Source organism: Schistocerca piceifrons, chromosome 5, assembly GCF_021461385.2.
Source record: "Schistocerca piceifrons isolate TAMUIC-IGC-003096 chromosome 5, iqSchPice1.1, whole genome shotgun sequence".
Taxonomy (NCBI): Eukaryota; Metazoa; Arthropoda; class Insecta; order Orthoptera; family Acrididae; genus Schistocerca; species Schistocerca piceifrons.
The window spans coordinates 420,657,514-420,676,431 of NC_060142.1; the positions used below are offsets into that span (position 1 = coordinate 420,657,514).

General features: G+C 43.1%; 1 long non-coding RNA gene across 1 annotated transcript in view; it reads right to left on the bottom strand.

Moving 5' to 3' along the window:
* The window catches only part of LOC124799279, a 51,763-nt gene extending 36,909 nt beyond the window's left edge, over positions 1-14,854 (bottom strand). The window contains exon 1 of the long non-coding RNA XR_007017003.1: positions 14,168-14,854. This is a non-coding gene — a long non-coding RNA (uncharacterized LOC124799279). The remainder of the gene's footprint in view (positions 1-14,167) is intronic.
* Between the last annotated feature and the right edge of the window lie 4,064 nt (positions 14,855-18,918).

Below are 18,918 nucleotides of genomic sequence, written 5' to 3' on the forward strand. Positions count from 1 at the left end.
AGCTGCCTCCTCTGCATTCACCCCTCCATTACACCAAAAGTAAATATTGTGTTGCGGATATTGCACCCTTTTTCCACTTGCGACCCAATTTTACAACGCTTAACCATCGTTCATGATTTTCAAGTATGCAAAATCCAATGGAGCCACCAGCTGTCCTGCAGAATTGATGGTTGGTTTGTGGGGTTGATGGGACCAGACTGCAAAGGTCATTGGTCCCTGTTTCCATGACCATGAAAACCCACAAGGAACAAAAACAAGCAACGGAGATAACAAGGGACGACACAGAACAAGAAAGACACAGCCAAAGACCAGAAAAAAAGGAATTAAAAGCACACACAGTTTTACAATGGTTGGGCAATGATGGAAACAAAAAATGGAAAAGCCAACCACCTAGACACACACTAAAAACCCCAATCTAAAACCGAATTCCAATCAACCAGACTCAACACATGAGAGCAACCCTCTCAAATTGAGTGTCCTTCATCTCTTGTGACTCCCTGAGCGCTTTACAAGCTGTTGACCAGTGTTTTCCTCGCTCTCATCTGGTGATGGAGTCACTACAGATGATAAAGGATGCACCTGAGCAGGAGCGGATATACTCGAGGGCACGAGAGATGGCTACCAGCTCTGCAGTGAAAACACTGCAGCCATCCAGCAATGAGCATTGTTCACATTGTTCCCCATGAGTAAAAGCATAACCAACTCGACCAGCAACCATCAAACCGTCGGTATAGACTACGGCAGAGCCATAAAACGCGCCAAGGATGGAAAGGAAGCGTCAGCGGAGGGCCTCAGTCTTTCAGGCCTTGCGCCAAATCCAGCTGAAGGCATGGGTGGGGCATATACATGGGGGTATACGAATATGGGCCCGGAAAAGAGATGGGAGAGGGATAAACTGAAGCCCAGAGAGAAGAGACCAGACGCGAATCGCAATCTGACACCCTGACCAGGGCCGCTGTTCTGGAAGATGGACGACCAAGTTGGGGAACAGGAGACAGTAATTTGGATGCCCGGGCAAGCTACACAGATGTGCAACGTAAGTGGACAGTAGTCGTTGGCGCTGGATCCACAACGGAGGGACACCAGTATCCACAAGTAGGCTGTTTATAGGGCTTGTGTGGAAGGCTCCAGTTGTGAATCTGATCCCGCAGTGAAGTATGGGGTCAAGCAACCACAACATAAAAGGTGATGCCGAACCGTAAACCAAGCTCCCATAATCGAGACGGGACTGAAGCAATGCCTGATACAGTCGTAGAAGAGTAGACTTGGCACCCCAGCTGGTGTGACTCAAGCAATGAAGAGTGTTAAGATGCCACCAGCATGTTTGTTTAAGCTGCCGAATATGAGGGGGCCAAGCCAACCTGGTATCAAAAAGCAATCCCAAAAACTGATGTGTCTCCACCACAGCAAGAGGTTCGCCTTCAAGATAAAGCCGTGGCTGAGGGTGAACACTGTGATGCCGGCAGAAATGCACGACCCAAGTCTTGGCGGCTGAAAACTGCAAGCAGTGCGTGACAGCCCAAGACTGTGCCTTGAGGATAGCGCCCTGTAGCTGCCGTACAGCAACTGCAATTCCAGTGCAGCTGTAGTACAGGCGAAAGTCATCAGCATACAAAGAAGCTCATATGGACATTCCCACAACTGCAGCAAGCCCACTGATAGCAACTAAAGAGGCAGACCACAAGACAGAGCCTTGCGGGACCCCATTCTCATGGAGGAACTATGGGAGGAACTATGGGAGAGACCAACTTGCACACAGAAGGAACAAAGCGACAGAAAATTTTAAATAAAAGTCGGGAGCAGGCCCCTAAGACCCCACCCATGAAGCATGGTAAGGATGTTATGTTGCCATGTGGTATCGTACGCCTTCCGCATGTCAAAAAAGACAGTAACCAGATGCTGACAGTGGGCAAATGCCGTACGGATGGCAGACCAGATTATCAGTGGCAGAGCGGCCCTTATGGAACCCAACCTGAGACGGAGTCAGAGGGCCCGGAGACTCATGAAGCCAACTCAACCTCTGGCTCACCATACGTTTGAGCAACTTGCACAGAATGTTGGTGAGGCTAATGTGGCAGTAGCTGTCCACCTCCAGTGGGTTCTTGCCACGTTTCAACACTGGAATGATGATGCCTTCCCCACCATTGTGAGCGGAACTCACCCTCAACCCACATACGGTTGAAAAGGTCTAGGAGGCGCCACTGGCAGTCTACCGAGAGGTGTTTGAGCATCTGATAGCGGATGCGATCAGGCCCGGGAGCCGTATCAGGGCAAGCGGCGAGGGAACTTTGGAATTCCCAACCACTGAATGGAACATTGTACGATTCGGGATGGTGCATATAGAATGAAGGTTCCAACACTCCAAACGCTGTTTCAGTGAGCAGACGGCCAGCGGGTAATTCGTAGAAGCAGAACTCTGAGCATAATGCTCTGCTAAGAGTTCTGCAAATCTTGTCTGATTCAGTACAGACTGCTCCATTCAGGGAAAGCCCAGGTATGCTGACGGGAGGGGGGGGGGGGGGGCCTGATATCCATAGAGTTGCCTAATCTTGGTCCAAACCTGCGATGGAGAGGTACAAATGCCAATAGTGGAGACATATCTTTCCCAGCACTTCTGCTTCCGTCGGCGAATAAGGCGTCGGGATCTGGCATGGAGCTGCTTAAAGGCAATGAGGTTTTCCAGTGAGGGGTGCCACTTATGACAGAGGGCCTGCCTGCGATCTCTAATCGCCTCAGCGATTTCTGATGACCACCAAGACACAGTCATCTGTCGAGGGGACCCGGAAGAACAGGGAATTGCAGATTCCGCTGCAGAAATGATGCCAGTGGTTATCGTGTGAACCACCACATCAATGGTGTCAAGAGAAAGATGCTCAATAGTGGCAATGGAGGCAAACGAGTCCCAGTCAGCCTTACTGAAGGCCCATCTGGGTAGGTGCCCAGAAGAGTGATGCTGGGGAGTTACAGAAAGATCAGAAAGTGGTCACTACCACACAAGTCGTCATGCACACTCCACTGGACAGATGATAGAAGGCCAGAGCCTCAAACTGAAAGGTCGATGGCCGAGTGTGTGCCATGTGCCACACTGTAATGTGTGAAGGCACCAGTATTTAACAGGGAAAGGTTGAGCTGTGCCAACACTTGCTCAATGACAGTGCCTCTGCCTGTTACCACCAATCCACCCCACAAAGGGTTATGGGTGTTAAAGTCTCCCAGTAACAGAAAATGTGGTGGCAGTTGGGCTGTCAGCGCAGCCAATGCATGCTGTGGGAGATCACCACCCAGTGGAAGATAGAGACTGCAGACAGTGAAAGCCTGTGGCTTCCTCACCCTAAAAATGACAGCTCTAAAGGTGCTCTAAGAGGTACACACTCGCTGTAAAGAGAGTTAAGGACATAGACGCAGACTCCACCAGAGAGCCTCTCATAAGCTGCCCAATTCTTATAATAACCCTGGTAGCCATGGAGGGCGGAGGTTCGCATCGCCGGAAACCAAGTTTCCTTGAGAACAATGTAGAAGTAAGGTTGAAGACTGATATGTTGTCGGAGCTCAGCAAGGTGGTCGTAAAAACCACTGCAATTCCACTGGAGAATGACATTGCCCGCAGCCGAAAAAGTCGTGAAGAGACCGAGGAGGCACAATACGCCGCTGGGTCATCTACCGCCACCAAAGGAGAGCCTGATGCGAGAACCACTGCGTCTGAAGTAGGGGCAAGATTGAGGCCATCGGGGGATGCCAAAATCTGCAAATCGTCCTCGGACTCAGAGCTGGTATTAACAGGTGACACGGAGGCAACCTGAATCTCTTCCTTCTTACCCAGCTTTTTCTTCTTCTTCCTGTAGTTCTCCTCCTCCCACTGCTCCTTAGGAGCAACCTGGGAGGGAGTTGCAGAATGAGGATCAGGGACAGACAAAGAGCAGGAAGCTCTTCTACCTGCCACTTGAGGCTCAGTGAGCCACTGACTGATGTCAGCTGTCATGCTAGAGGATGCCTTAGAAGGTAGACTACCAAGGGAACCTTTCCACACCAGAGAAGCCAGAGGAGGCCGGTGCACCTCCGGCAGGGGGACGGGGTCCAACATCCTCGTCAATTTGGGGGGGGTCTGGTCTCCCAAAGGATGTACCTGGGGAGCACCATAAGAAGCAGTGACCCCCCAACACGGACACAGGAGAAGATGCAAGGCGGTCTCGAGGACCCACTGGGTAGCCATCAGAACAGGATGAAGTCGTATTTCCTATCAACAGTTTTTATTTCCATTATTCGCAGCTCCTTATAGAGAACAGAGCAATCAGGCAAGCAGGGGGAGTGGTGCTGCCCGCAATGGACCCAAGTGGGAGGAGGCACACACGGAGTGCCTGGGTGCAGAGGACGACCATAATCCCTGCATGTGGAGCTGGAGTTACATACAGATGACATGTGGCCAAACCTCCGGCACTTGAAACACCATATAGGAGGAGGGACGTATGGTTCCACTTCACAACGGTAAACCATCATCTTGACCTTTTAAGGTAATGAGTCACCCTCAAAAGCCAAGATGAAGGCACCATAAGCAAGTGTGTTGTCTTGAGAACTCCAATGCACGCGTCAGACGAAGTGGAGACCCCGCCGCTCTAAGTTGGCATGTAGCTCCTCATCCGACTGCAAAAGGAGGTCGCGACGGAAAATAATACCCTTGGACCATGTTAAGGGTTTTCTGGAGCGTAATCAGGACAGGGATGGTCACCCAGCTTGTCACAGGCAACTGGCAACAGGCAACTCCCGCAACTGGGCTAGAAAGGCCATTTGATCAAAATCGACCCACTGCGCATTTTGGACAATGCCGCCACTTTCCCACACCTATCTTCAAGATGGTCAACAAAGAATTGGGGCTTTGGTGCCCGACAGGTCACATCATCAGTCCTGCTGCAAACTAGGTACTGAGGTGAATACGGCTCTCGAGACAGTCGCCCTATGGTCCTCCCAAGGTATGGCTAGGGAAGGGAACAACCAGGAATCGTAGGTCGCAGCATCGAAACCATTCCTTACATGCTTTGAGACAGCTGGGGCCGAGTGACCACCAGCTAGATTAAATTTAAACCATTTCATTGTGGGTCATCGATGCCACCCACTCCGACCAGATGCTCTCCCCACGGGCACCACCCAGCTCCAGCAAGGGCCACCTGGCAGGATGCCTTTGCCGGGAGTCCTGGTGCCCCAGAAAGGATGGTCACCTACTCCTTGGCATATGCAGCGAGGTCTCAACTCTGCATCAGCAGTGTGATCCCTGTGTTGTCTGGGGACTACTACCAAGAGGGTACATGACAACCCCACCACAACGCACTGGATTTCGGGTGCGAAATGGTCCAGAATTGTCATGGGCGCGAAGGATGGGACGGTGCAGGAGACGAGAAGTAGGCAACCCATAAGACATTGGGTGCTAAGTCTGCTACACGACAATAAGTAACATGCAAGATCTTGGTGCACGATGGACAAACAAGAAACACCACTTCATCTACATACATACTCTGCAATCCACCATACGGTGCGTGGCAGAGGGTACATCGTACCACAACTAGCATTATCTCTCCCTGTTCCACTCCCAAACAGAACGAGGGAAAAATGACTGCCTATATGCCTCTGTACGAGTCCTAATCTCTCTTATCTTATCTTTGTGGTCTTTCCGCGAAATATAAGTTGGCGGCAGTAAAATTGTACTGCAGTCAGCCTCAAATGTTGATTCTCTAAATTTCCTCAGTAGCGATTCACGAAAAGAATGCCTCCTTTCCTCCAGAGACTCCCACCTGAGTTCCTGAAGCATTTCCGTAACACTCACGTGAGGATCAAACCTACCAGTAACAAATCTAGCAGCCCGCCTCTGAATTGCTCCTATGTCCTCCCTCAATCCAACCTGATAGGGATCCCAAACGCTCAAGCAGTACTCAAGAATAGGTCGTATTAGTGTTTTATAAGTGGTCTCCTTAACAGTTGTACCACATCTTCCCAAAATTCTACCAATGAACCGAAGACGACTATCTGCCTTCCCCACAACTGCCGTTACATGCTTGTCCCACTTCATATCGCTCTGCAATGTTACGCCCAAATATTTAATCGACTTGACTGTGTCAAGCGCTACATTACTAATGGAGTATTCAGACATTACAGGATTCTTTTTCCTATTCATCTGCATTAATTCACATTTATCTATATTTAGAGTTAGCTGCCATTCTTTACACCAATGACAAATCCTGTCCAAGTTATCTTGTATCCTCCTACAGTCACTCAACGACGACACCTTCCCGTACACCACAGCATCATCAGCTAACAGCCGCACATTGCTATCCACCCTATCCAAAAGATCATTTATGTAGATAGAAAACAACAGCGGACCTACCACACTTCCCTGGGGCACTCCAGATGATACCCTCACCTCCAATGAACTGTACTTAGGGCGTCCTTCCCCAAATGGCAGGCACTATCAACAGATATTTAGAGAAGGTGGAGGTCAAACCCGAGAGGGGACCATCGCAGAAAAGCTGAAATGTTGGAGTCTCCTTTTAGTAGCCTCGTATGACAGGCAGGAATACCACGGGCCTATTCTTACCCCCGGACCCATATGGGGGAGGGGGCATTTTTTTTTTAAGTATTCGTTTTTACTGCTTGGTAGAATGTGAAGCGAATTATCTCTGATGTTCAATCAGACTCATGACTTTAGTTGAGGCCAAAATGTGGTAAAAACAAATGAAATATGGTTGGCTGTTAGCATGCAACTATAAATTTAGAATGCACAATGATTACCACTAGACCATGGGCTTACATAACACGAGAGCATCTCTGAAGCAGACAGCACTTCCTCCTGAGACTTCCGCATCTTACAGTGTTGCCAGATTGTGCAGATGGCCAGACTTAGCATTTTCAGGCGCAGTCTGTTATATTGGCCACCTTAAGTAAACGACTCGAACTTAGTCTCTGTGGCGGCCGGCTTGCGGTCAGTTTTTAAGCCTAAAACTTTATTGACTGCTTCTATATCCTATAATGGTAGCAAAATTATGACTAGCACTAATCTATTCCATTATGATAATTACTTTTGTATTACATATTTATGTTACAATAAAGCAGCTACTTCGAAAAAATCAACTACTTCACCACTCAGCTGCTACTATGTAATACCTCACAAACCAGTACAAGCTGTCTGTATTGTATGTATACAGGCAAAATAAGGTTGCACCTAATGCAAACATTACAGTCATACAGAATTTACATTCTTGGGACCCAGTATTCAAGTATCTTAGAGTGGCTAATGAGACATTCACTTACATTGCATTTAAATATAAGAGTAGTCCATATCAATTCAGGCAGGCTAGGAAAAAATCTTTCCTTAATAGTCTCAGATGTTATTGAATTTAGGGTATGTTAAAATGAAGGATTAAGTAAGGAACTTGTATTTTTTGTTTCCTCCAAAAAAATTTCTGCTCCAAGATTCAGCCCTCCAAAGATGACACTGCACATACCATTTTGAAGATGTGAATTTTGGAAAAAAACTTTAAATGCTGTATCTCTGGAAGTTCTAGATATTTTGTTGGTTTTTTTAATTTGAAAGATAATTGCATTATGGTTACAAAGAAATCCTCCATTTGGACTTATCTGTCGAAGTTCTTTTACTGTAGCATTCTGAACTTATTTTATAATTTATGAAAAACAAAAATTTCCAAAATGCCAATAAAATTTTGGTCTTTTTCTGTTGATTAGTACCATACAGTTCTACATTCCCTGAAAAGGAGACCTAGGTTTTATAAACAACTGAAATTTTTGCCATACATACAACCTGTTTTATTACCACATTATCGCATAACAGGCTCATAAAATTCAAAACCTAGCCTTAACATGATTTTAGTTTTTGAAGATGAGTAAGAGACTCATTTTTCAAGAATTTTAAATGGTTCCAAATTGTATGTGAAAGGTCCAAAGGCTTAAAGGTTTCAATTTATACAACTTCTGTGCACTCTTTTTTTGTACTGAAATTAGCCAGGCAATGAAATAAAAATGTGTTCCACTGCTTCAGTATCTTCCTTTAATATAGAGTGATGCCTTCCTGTTGAACCAATAGGAACCAGAGAACTTAACAATTATCAAAACATTGTGAACAGGAAGTGAGCACTGATGGTGGTGTCCTTCAGCTGGAAACCTGTATCCAAGCAGCTGGTCCATGTGGTAGCATAAAAGTTCACTAGAATTTTGTTTAACTCATAACTGGTGTCTATAATCTCTGCAATCCACCAGTCACACACACACACACACACACACACACACACACACACACACAAACTTCTCAGGCTGTGAATCTTAGGTGTTAGCCAAATGAACAAAATTACTTCTTTCTTGCTCTTTAAAGTGTGTGCAATATGAGTTTGTCCATCACTTTGAGTCCAAAACTCTGTCTACTGAATTCCTTTCAGAGGAGTACTTTGTTTGGACCATTCTTTTTTCTGCTCATAGAATTCTTCCATTTCCTCTTTGGACAAAAAAAATGAGGGCTGTGGATGTGTAAGATTTCACAACTCTCGTAAAATCATCAGCATTCTGAATCGCAGCTGTATTTGGACTGGAAAGATTATATTTTGTAGCCTGGTGCTTCTGCAGGCCCCTACACCATAAGAAGGCCCCTTTGCATGACCAGTAGTACTGTATACCCAGTCAGATGGCACAAACGACTTACTCAATTCAAACAGCTGGTAATGATTTTTAATATGACTAGGAGCACCATCAGAAATAATGATGATCTTCTCTGCCCCTGTTTGCAGTTGAAGAATTTTGATTATTGCTAGCAAAGCATGTGCTGGGTAATGTCCCGTGTCATCACTTATAACTGCAACACCTGTGGTCTTGTTTTAAAAACATGTCACTGATGTAAAAATTGAAACCTGGTCATTACGCCAATGGTACCCTTTTACTTCTTGTGGGAGAATTACAGACCAGTTCTCAGCAAAATCACAGTAAAGTACTAAACATAGTTCTTCAGCCTGTACACATCCTTTCATTTCTGCTAGGTGGTGTTGCAATTTCTTCAGATGCTGGTGTGTTACTGCTTTCACTGATCATTTACCAAGTTCACCAATGAAACTGTCAAAGGCAACAGTTTTGTTAATTAGTTTATTTTCCTTCCATGTTCCATATGAAATTTCTGCAGAGTTATCTGCTATGTCTTCCAGGCCAAGTGTCTGTAAAGACAGTCCTCCCTTTCCAGGGCAGTCACCACATTCTTGAAACAAACAAGTCCCTTGCTTTACATCACAGACTACTGATGACTTCACACACCCAACCAAGGTGTCATATGTCACGTCCTCCAGTAAGTTCTACAAAGTTCCCACACAAAGTTCAAAATTCACGCTGTACACACACAGACAGACATCAAAAGACGGATGTGGAACTACCCACTTAGGTCATAGTGCATAAAATTTTGGTCTTCCAATATGTGAAGTCGTATAGTTGCTCTTATAAATTTAAAAGTTTCTTAGGCCTAAATACTGGGAGTCGTGTACCTCTTCACTTTCACAACTTTTTTACCTTCAACTGTTACAGTTATAGGGTAGTGTCTTTTGTTGGCACTCTGCTGAGAACACTCCCATTTAACTTCCAAATAAAATGGCTGCACTATTTGAACTTCAGCTGCTTCTAAACGATGACCATAACAGGGATTTGGTCTTCCAAAGATTCCTTTTACAGACCTCACATATCGTGATTTGTCTACCATGTACTTTGATACTGATGGAACATCATTCAAAACTGTTTTCTTTGAAAATAACTGTGGAATAATAGTTAAAACTTGCACAAATTTCAACAGCTGAATTGATATTTGTGAAAAATTCCTGGCAAGAGGCGCACGAGTGCTTTGGTTCATTTTCTTCTGAAGATAGAATTTCTACTTTGAAGAGTGTGGTCAGTTTTGCTGTAGTGTATTCGTTCATAGCTTTAGTAGTTTCTCTACACTTTCTTGATGCATAGAGCTTATGACTCAACTTGACTGACCACAGTTTCTTAACAGAACTAACACCTACCTCTGCAGTTGACTGATTCGGGGTATTTAATTCTTCCTCTAATGATGCAAAATCTGCATAATCTGCACCATGGGAGGCTTCACCTTGTTGAGAAACTATCATTGTTGTTATTCTGTCAAAACATTTAGAACACAAAAAGTAGTCAGTGGAGACATCTTCACTTTGAAACTGAGTCTTCAAATGAGAACACTTATCCCAAGCTGAACAAAGTGTGTGTGTGTTTTTTGTCTTATATATCACTCTTATTGATATGCAAATAGTCAGCACACTTCACTCTTCTGCGGCCCCAGCCAGAAGACATTTCAAACAGTTCTTTTCACAAAACGCACTGCAACTGTGTCAAATGGCAAATTCCTCATGAAAACACAGAACTCACTGGATGGTCTCAGATTTCTAACAAGCCTCTTCAGTAAACAAATTAGCACTGAACTACTACAATACAGAAACCTACAATGAACAATCACGACAAAGAAACTGACAAAGTTTAAGAAATATCTGCAACAATGAAAGTGAAAAGAAATAAACATTGTATTAAAAAAATTAGTAAGAAACAACTTCAGTGAAGACATACGTTACCCTTGAAAGTAAAAACTATATATATATTACTTAAAATAAAACCTGTCCAACATAAAATAGGAAGCTCTCCTTTACAGAGAATATAGTATTACATGGAACTAATCAACAGAAAAAAAATCTAACTTTTCTGGATTGACATTTTTGCAAAAAAAAAAAAAAAAAAAAAAAAAAAAAAAAAAAAAAAAAAAAAAAAAAAAAAAAAAAGATTCTGTAAATTGTAAAAAAGTTCAAAAGGCAACTGTGAGAGAATTTTGACAGTTGTGTCCAAATGGAGGATACCATTGTAATCATAAAGCAATTTTCTTTCAAATAAAAAAAACTCTAGCAAAATATATACAACTGTTACAGAGATTGAGCATTTCAAAAATTTTATCGAAATTTGCATCTTCAGAATGGTGTTCACAGTGTCATCTTTGAAGGCCTGTATCTCAGGGCAGGAATTTTTATGGAGAAAACAAAAAAAGTGTTACTTTTTCCTGAACACATGCTAAATCCAGTAACATCCAGACTATGAAGGTAACACCCCAGCCGGAAATGATACGGATTATTCCTATACTGACTTTTCAGTTTCTTGCTGGATGCCCACTAGTAACTTAGGTGCTACAACATCAGAGTGTAAAACTCCACTGAACACTAAAGAGGTGTGCAGTTTATATGCAAATTGTTACTTCTAGTATTGTAGCTGTGAATTACTGAGTTCAAACTAAATACTATTAGGGAGTATATGTACTGGCATGTAAGAATCCCTAAGTCCCTGAAACTTCAGCAAGATGTTCTGTTATCAATTTTCTAATATACTGTTACTGCACACTTCTGTAAAATGTGTAACGTATCCACCAGGTTGGTACCACCTCGGTTAATTGCCCATCTCATGCCCAGAAACTTTACACTCTGAGTCTTATAAATTGAATGCCCTACTTCTAGTACCTGTTAAGTCATTCTGATATGTTTATAACTGCAAATTAAGGTTTAGGGTACTAGCTGTAAACCAGCTGTAGGCCTCTTTCCATTATTCTGCTGGCTGTCTCCAGTATTAATATCTTTGGACATTTTGTCAATACAATGGTGCCATCAGCAAACATGACAGTTTTTGAAGTCACGTGTCCTCATAAATCGTTCATGTAGATGAACAGGTGTCAACGAAGCACGAAACTCAGCAGCACACCATATTATTTTCCCACTGTGAATTTATTCTTATTCCTATTTTATTTACTAAAGTGAGGCTCCATTTTCCATTGTTAAGATATAAATAAATATGTGGGAGAGACCAGTAATGCCATACCATTTTACTTTCCAGAGCACAATTTTATGACCTATGCAATTACAGGCCTTTACAAGATCACAAAAAATGCCTATAAGATTTTTTCCATTTAGTTTTACAAGAATTTAGTTTATGAGATCATATATTATATTTTTACTAGATAAGCATTTACAGAAATCAAACTGAGCTGTTACATAGTTATTCTGAAGACTTATTTATATTAATGGTTGCCGAATGAATAGTGTTATATATGCAAGTTATGTAAGGGTATTACAATTAAGAGTAATCAGATATTCGAAGCACAAATGCAATCTAAATTATCACTCAAAAGCCCACTGTATACATCATTGTACAAAGTTGGCTGAATGGGGTGATATATGGGAAACATAACTGCTCCAGAACATGCAGGATGTAATGCATTTGAATTACAAATGAGTGGGTCAAAATGCAAAACCTAACAGTGCTAGATTACTGTGATTTTTCTACGTAAACAACAATTAATGTAGCATAAAAGTGCTCTTCATCTGCTTAATCATGTATTAGAAAGGGAACATAAACACTCCGTTTAGTCTTAGAAAATGTTCTACAAAAGTTAGTATGTGTAACGGGTATCTATTCAAATACACTGTTCCAGTTGTGTTTACAGTGCCACTGATTTCACCCTATTGACTAACGAAACTTGGATGGCATTCTCAGAGTCTAAATGACAAATCGCCTGCAGTATTCTTGAAGAAATCGGCGCAAAGTAAATACAAAACGTAAACATGCAAAAATTGTAATCCTAACAATATGGTATACTGCAGTATACAGGGTGGTCCCGAATTCATGGTACAAACTGTAATGGTAGGTGCAGGACATTGTAACAAGGATATATTGTATAGGAATGTATAGTCCCAGGTGACGCGGTGAGGCGTAAACAGGGGAAATAACGGCCGAAAGGAAAACGAAAGATTTTATTGAAATCGTTGTTGACAAGTGTCATGTTTACAGTAAGTGTTCAAAATTGCGTCCACCATGAGCGATACATGCTTGACAGCGTCGGTGCAGCGATTGGCGTACACGTTCAAAGATGCCTGGTATTTCACGCACACCTGCAGCAGCTACAGATATGCGAGCAACGAGATCCTCATCTGAGTCAACTGGAGTCTCATAAACAAGACTCTTAAGATGTCCCCATAAAAAGTAATCGAGGCAAGAGAAATCAGGAGATCGGGGTGGCCAAGGGACTGGTCCACCACGCCCAATCCATCTAGCACCAAACGTGGCATTCAGGTAATTCCGTACAGCAGTGCTGAAGTGTGCTGGCGCTCCATCGTGCTGAAACCACATGCGGTTACGAATGGCGAGCGGAACATCTTGCAGCAGTTCTGGTAACACTTCTTGCAGAAAAATAAGATAGCTTTCGCCACAGAGTCGCGTGGGTAGTAAGTATGGCCCAATCAAAAAGTCGTTCACAATACCAGCCCACACATTAATACCGAAACGTTGTTGATACGCATGTGGACGCGTTGCATGTGGATTATCTGTTGCCCACACATGGGAATTGTGCGCATTAAAGACACCCTCGCGTGAAAATGTCGCTTCATCTGTAAATAGCACATGACCTACGAAATCCGGCTGCAACGCACATTGCTGCAACAACCACTGGCAGAAGTTCACGCGAAGAGGGTAATCTGCCGGATTCAATGCTTGTACTTTTTGAAAATGGAAGGGGTGTAAGCGATTTTCATTTAACACTCTGCATACAGTCTGCTGACTCACATGTACGTCACGCGCAACAGTTCTTGTGCTTGACTCGGGTCTATCAGCCACTATGTTCAAGATGCGTTCTTCCAGTCTTGGAGTGCGTACAGCTCTTAATCGACCAGCGTCATGTCTGTTGACGTCGAACGTACCTGTTTCACAAAGTTGACGATGTAACCGTTGAAAAATTCTATGATCCGGCATTCGTCGATTAGGATACTCCGCGCGATACATTCGTAACGCAGCTCTGGCGTTACCATTTGCACGGCCGTACATGTAATGCATGTCTGCTTTTTCTGCATACGTAAAGTCACCCATCGTCTACGGCAGCACAATTGTGAATGGCGCTTGTCCCTACTGCGATACATCATGTTCATCTACTGCCCTCTACCGGCAGTGACACCAACCGATCACTCCATTTCTCTTTCCCCTGTTTACGCCTCACCGCGTCACCTGCGACTATACATTCCTATACAATAAATCCTTGTTACAATGTCCTGTACCTACCATTAAAGTTTGTACCATGAATTCGGGACCACCCTGTATATGATCTTACCTTCGAATAGGAGAAATTTATTCCCTCATGATCGTGTCTTTGTGATGAATGTTATCGCTGATGAACGACACAATTTATCGTAACATGCGCACAAAATAGCGGAATTCATTGGGATTCTCTGGTTCCAGCTACTCCGTCAGCATACTGTGCATGTTCATGTCTGTGCAGCCAATTTCGCGACCAACAACCTCTTTTCCTGCCTCTTCTATCCTTCTTTCCCTCTTCCAGCAATTGCTATCGTTGCTGCAGCGATTTATAGCAGGTTCCCATCCACTGCTGTGTTTTCAGAACATAGAAACACGTATATGGTTGCGAACGGTTAAATGCATATCATTACTTCACTGAATATGATGTAAATGCAATTCCATAAATAAATTGCATATGCCTTTAAAATTGAGACGCAGGCAGCTTCGAAATTAAGAACTGCTACATCTGCAGAAGACAGACTCACTGTAACACTCCGATTCCTTGCTACAGGAGAGGGTTAGGTTAGGTTAGGTCAGGTCTCCAATCTTCGTAATCTATTTTTATATTCAGCGTGCCTCACGATGTAAAGCACCTCATCAGCTTCAGTCATCTCTATTAATTTTGTAGTTGTCGGCACACACCAATTGTATTTACTGGCAATATTTATAAAAATACTACAGACTCACACGACAGGATGCAGTGATGCTAGCACTCCATGGCATGTGCCCATGTGGTATTGTGGACTTCAGACTTGGCCACTGTTTCTATGTTTCGATACAGAGTATCGATACGTCGAACTGTTTCAGTGTTTCGGAACGGCTGTGGTTCACTGTTTCTAAACAGTGGTGTTTCATTCCGCCCCTGTCTCGGATAACCGGGCCAGTTTCGATCTCGAGCCAGACACAGAAACTGTTTCGTTGTTTCAAAATAAGGCTGTTTCAGTCAACCTGTGCTTGGAACGGACTAATTGTATCGAAACAGTGATGTTTCATTCCACTCTGTGTCGGACGAGATTCGGGCTCGGCACAGATACTGAAACACAACATACCACTTCATGAAACACTTTCAAGAGTGTCGAAATCTTTTTGACAAGCAATAGCATGAAGCTTAAGATATCCGAAAATAAAGCTTCGTTTCTAGCTGACTGTCCTGTTCTCAAATGGCGTAACATCTTCTTTATAAACACTAACCAAACAATAAAACAACGCATACTATTCACATTCAAAATAATAAATATGTGAAAATCATTCAGTTAAATTACACTTTTTTTATAACATACGCTTCTCTGTTCATGTACAGTAATCATATTAAGAAACGCAAGTAAGCCTACAACATTTCGAATAGAAAAAGGCGTAGAGTCACAATTATTAGACATATACATAAATTTGATGTAGGTATAATTGCAAGAAATCTGTTTGACGTATCACTAATAGTGTAATGGTGAACGGGAAGGGCTGGGAAGCATGGTAAATTTATAGTAACGGTTCGAAACACCTTGAAAGACAAAATTTTTTTCTGTTATTTTTGTTATTTATTCGAATTATTTGGCGTTATTTGTGAGTCTATATTCACTGTGCCTATTATCCACAATGATTCTCTCTGTGTGTATGGAAATTAGCAGGATGGGTATATTACCCATACTAAAGGCCCGTCCACACGTTACGATCTGTCTGCGCAAATGTCTGCGCACATCACATCTGCGTAGACAGATCGTTGCGTGTGGACAGAAGATTTGCACCAACGTGAGGTGTGTGCAAACCTGGAAGTTGGAGTTGGAGGTTTGAGCGAAACCTCTCAAATCTGTGGGTTCAAACCACATCTGCGCAGACAAGTTGGAGCGTGTGGACAGGAGATCGCCGCAAATCTGGCGCGAAACAGCTGTTTGCTCAGTCTAGTGTTTGCGTGCATAGGGCATTAAATTGGCTTATACTCGTCAGTGTTCTCAAGAGTTTGTAAGCGAATTCATTGAAATATGTAGAAACCACCCATGTTTGTGGAAGATTAAAAGTAAAGAATATAGTGACCGAGGCAAAAAGACTGCAGCATACAATGCTCTAATTGAGTTATCCAAAGTTCAGAAATCTAGATCTGGTGTAGGAGTAGATCAAGTATACCAGCCAACGTTATGGTATTTTGATCTGCTTGGCTTTCTTAGTGATCAAGAAACGCCAAGACCAAGCAGGAGTACAATTGAAGATGAAATTGGAGTGTCAATGTTACCGCCAGCCGTTCATGAGGAGAAATTGCCCTTCTTATACAAGTATTTTTTTCTCATAATATGAAGGGTTACAAGCTTTAAGAGATAATTATAAGTTTCGACATCCATCCGCAAATAATTTCGCCAGTCGTTAGGTTCGTCCTGCAACTCTCAGTAAATTTACGTGAGAAAACTGCTTTCGCTTTAGCAGCCACTGTCTACACCATTTTGCCCGCTTTCTCTGTTTCCTGCGGTTGGTCTGAATGTTTTTTGCAACACAAGTTGCGAACACAGACCACAACAGAACTTCCTCCATTTCTATATTTCAAAATAACTGAATTAAATGTTTGACGTTTACGGGGAGCGTAGTCGCTTGCCACTGATATTTCTTTTCTACACCGACAGATGGCGGGCGAGTAGTAGATTGGGGTTTGTGTCGTGTGAACACACCACATTTGCAGCGATCTTTTGCATGTACAGACATCTGCACCGATGTCTGCGCAGACAGATCGTTGCGTGTGGACCGGGCTTAACGGAATGTGGGAATCCCAGTAGCATATCCGTTGTTTCTTCAGCTATGGCTGTCTTCAGCCAATTGAAAAGTATGAAACTCACACGACACAAAAGCAGCGCATTTGCTGCAGGAAATACGAAACTGCCAAGACGCCTAAGTGATAGTTTCATACTTTCTGCGATATGATTAGCGCTCTCGCACCTCATTTGTGTTTATATGGACATCCAATTATTCATTACTAAACCTGTCTTCAGCCAATTGAAAAGTATGAAACTCACACGACACAAAAGCAGCGCATTTGCTGCAGGAAATACGAAACTGCCAAGACGCCTAAGTGATAGTTTCATACTTTCTGCGATATGATTAGCGCTCTCGCACCTCATTTGTGTTTATATGGACATCCAATTATTCATTACTAAACCTACCTTTATGCCCCCCCCCCCCCATGAACCATGGACCTTGCGGTTGGTGGGGAGGCTTGCGTGCCTCACCGATACAGATAGCCGTACCGTAGGTACAACCACGGAGGAGTATCTGTTGAGAGGCCAGACAAACTTGTGGTTCCTGAAGAGGGGGAAGCAGCCTTTTCAATAGTTGCAAGGGCAACAGTCTGGATGATTGACTGATATGGCCTTGTAACAATAACCAAAACGGCCTTGCTGTTCTGGTACTGCGAACGGCTGAAAGCAAGCGGAAACTACGGCCGTAATTTTTCCCGAGGGCATGCAGCTTTACTGTATGATTAAATGATGATGGCGTCCTCTTGGGTAAAATATTCCGGAGGTAAAATAGTCCCCCATTCGGATCTCCGGCGGGGACTACTCAAGAGGATGTCGTTATCAGGAGAAAGAAAATTGGCGTTCTATGGAGCGGAGCGTTGAATGTCAGATCCCTTAATCGGACAGGTAGGTTAGAAAATTTAAAAAGGGAAATGGATAGGTTAAAGTTAGATATAGTGGGAATTAGTGAAGTTCGCTGGCAGGAGGAACAAGACTTCTGGTCAGGTGACTACAGGGTTATAAACACAAAGTCAAATAGGGGTAATGCAGGAGTAGGTTTAATAATGAATAGGAATGCGGGTAAGCTACTACAAACAGCATAGTGAACGCATTATACAAGGGCGATGTACTTGAGGACAATATTATGGAAATGGAAGAGGATGTAGATGAAGATGAAATGGGAGATACGATACTGCATGAAGAGTTTGACAGAGCACTGAAAGACCTGAGTCGAAACAAGGCCCCCAGAGTAGACAACATTCCATTGGAACTACTGACGGCCTTGGGAGAGCCAGTCATGACAAAACTCTACCATCTAGTGAGCAAGATGTATGAAACAGGCGAAATACCCTCCGACTTCAAGAAGAATATAATAATTCCATTCCCAAAGAAAGCAGGTGTTGACAGATGTGAAAATTACTGAACAATTAGTTTAATAAGCCACAGCTACAAAATACTAACACGAATTCTTTACAGACAAATGGAAAAACTAGTAGAAGCTGACCTCGGGGAAGATCAGTTTGGATTCCGTAGAAATACTGGAACACGTGAGGCAATACTGACCTTACGACTTATCTTAGAAGAAAGATTAAGGAAAGGCAAACCTACGTTTCTAGCATTTGTAGACTTAGAGAAAGCTTTTGATAATGTTGACTGGAATACTCTCTTTCTAATTCTAAAGGTGGCAGGGGTAAAATACAGGGAGCGAAAGGCTATTTACAATTTGTACAGAAACCAGATGGCAGTTATAAGAGTCGAGGGACTGTAGCCTCTCCTCGATGTTATTCAATCTGTATATTGAGCAAGCAGTAAAGGAAACAAAAGAAAAATTCGGAGTAGGTATTAAAATCTATGGAGAAGAAGTAAAAACTTTGAGGTTCGCCGATGACATTGTAATTCTGTCAGAGACAGCAAAGGACTTGGAAGAGCAGTTGAACGGAATGGCCAGTGTCTTAAAAGGAGGATATAAGATGAACATCAACAAAAGCAAAACGAGGACAATGGAATGTAGTCGATTTAAGTCGGGTGATGCTGAGGGAATTAGATTAGGAAATGAGACACTTAAAGCAGTAAA